Genomic DNA, 2500 nt, shown 5'->3' on the forward strand with positions numbered 1-2500 from the left:
TATATATATATATATATATATATTTACATGTATGTATATATAATACAATATTCACTCAGAGAAACAAAATTATTACTACATTACTTGTTCCTTGAGCAAGTAGAACATGCTTCAGATGGCTGAGTTGATAGGATGTGTTGGGGACTGGTGACCTAAAGGTCTACAGTTTGTATCCTATCGTTGGTGCTGGTTGTGTAATAACCAAAACAATACTCAAATAGCTAGTCTATCCAGTTGATAGCCTGAATAGACTTCATGGGAAGACTGTAAGGATCAAGAACACTGCATAATTGATGAGTGTTTTGCTATTTTGCAATGCTAGGTTCAAATCCTACCTAGATTGTCTGCAGGAGAAGATAGAATTTCATGAAGGTGACACATTCATGCTATGCAGTGTATAATGAGATTCCTTAAGTTCTTCCTAACAGTTTTTTCCACAAAATTAAAAGAAACTATAGGTTCATCTAAATTTTAAAAGATTTAATATTCATATCTATTCTACAATAAAAGTAATTATATAATGTTATCAAAGGTTTTGGTTCATTTGTCAATTGTCTGAGTGGATATTACATATAGTTGTTTTACAATAATAATAATAATAATAATAATAATAATAATAATAATAATAATAATAAAAATAATGTCAATGTTTTGCAGTGATCAGTGAATCATGGATTATGTAAAAGGTAGGAATTACAAATGTGTGACAGAACCTTAAATGCAAATTTAGACTGTTTAAATCAATAGCAAAATGTTCAATATGATAATGAAACATGTTTAAAAAGAAGTATCATATTATTAACAGTGCAATGAGGATTAACAACAATAATTATGTTTTAAACAGTAACAATGATACCCCAGATAAAAAATATTTTGAAAGATTTCAAAATAAATAATTTGAGTTTCATATAACCCCCTTGCCAAATATTTGCATTATTTTAGTATTTCCCACATTATTAATAATATATTTATATATAAAATGATTCCAGCAGTCATAGAATTTAACATTCTAATCTCACTGAATTTAGGATACATTTTTGCTTTAGATAGAGGCCAGATACTATTTTCCCAACCCTCAATTGTAAATTATGTTTGATATGGATTTCAGTAACTGCACCAATGTGAATTAAGAAATCTCCCTGATATAAGTGATTGTGTAGAAAAATACCCATAATTATTTTATGAAAAAAAAAGGAAAATAAAAAAAAGAAGGATTAGATATTCATACAGTTGATATTAAAGGGAAATAAAAATATCTAAACAGTAAGGAAATAATTCAAGGTATGGAAACAAACTATGTTGTGATGTAAGCAATTAGACAATGAAAGAAACATAAAAATGTATTTGCACGCACAGTAGTTTATGAAAAGTTATCCTTAATTTTTATAAACTTTAGTTTAAGTGGTGATGTTATCCAGACAGAAAGATATATTGTTCCAAATAAGGGAAAATAAGTACTTAGAAGTTGTTAATATTAACTACTTACAGGCAGGGAATGTTAATATTTAATGTTAATAAAATACAAATAAAGTCTTATAATTTATGGCCTTATTTCAATATAAGCTTTATAAATTATCTATGTGAAATCCTAGAAAGATCAGGAATTTCTAATATAACCATAAATGCGTGCTTGTCTCCTGTTTCTATAATTAATCAATTTACAAGCACTCTTTAAACAAATGGTATTCTATGGAAACAGCATTGACTAAATTTCTGGTCCTCAACAGGAGACAATTTCCTTGAATAGTTTCCAACAAAAATGCATGTCTAAACAATGTTACAAACATGCATTTCATTTAAAGTGTTCAAGGCAAGAATACTTTGAAAGCTTGGCAAGTATAATTATGGCATTGCTCTGAACAAAAAACAAAAATATAAAAAAAAAGACTCGATTGAAATTAACAAGGTTTTTGGGAATCGATATTGAAGGTGAAAGCGATAGACATGCCATTAGATTAATGGTAAACCATTTGGAATTTGGGTAACAGTCAGATGAAGTAAGGAAACTGTTATTTAGACTAAACAAAGATTTTATCTGCAGATGATTGAGTGCAAAATTCTCTTAAGAAAATGAACTTTCAATTGAATAGCTGCAAAGGGATACAAACAAAATTTTGCCATATAGGAGATAAAAAATTATTAAGGAAAGGAAGATAATATGAAATCTAAGTACTTTTTATTTTTCTTGCCTTATGCTGTTTGATGCGTTACAGTTTATTGTTTATTAAATAGTATTTGAAATACTTAATAAAGTGTTGCCTATGAGTAATAACATTCATTTTTGTAAAGAAATAGGTCAATAATTATGGTAGCTATTTCATTGATATTTGGCATGAAGTACAGGAATTGTTGGCATGCTTCAAAAGTAGTAGAAGCATGAAAAATAAACTAAAATCTCTTAAGAGAATTCAAATAAGAATTTTTTTATATTTCAAAGGAATTTATTTTGTATGAAAGACTATGAATTTTTAGATGTGAAATTTTTTTCTATAGTTTATAT

Source organism: Octopus bimaculoides, chromosome 1 (genome assembly GCF_001194135.2).
Source record: "Octopus bimaculoides isolate UCB-OBI-ISO-001 chromosome 1, ASM119413v2, whole genome shotgun sequence".
In the NCBI taxonomy this organism is placed as follows: Eukaryota; Metazoa; Mollusca; class Cephalopoda; order Octopoda; family Octopodidae; genus Octopus; species Octopus bimaculoides.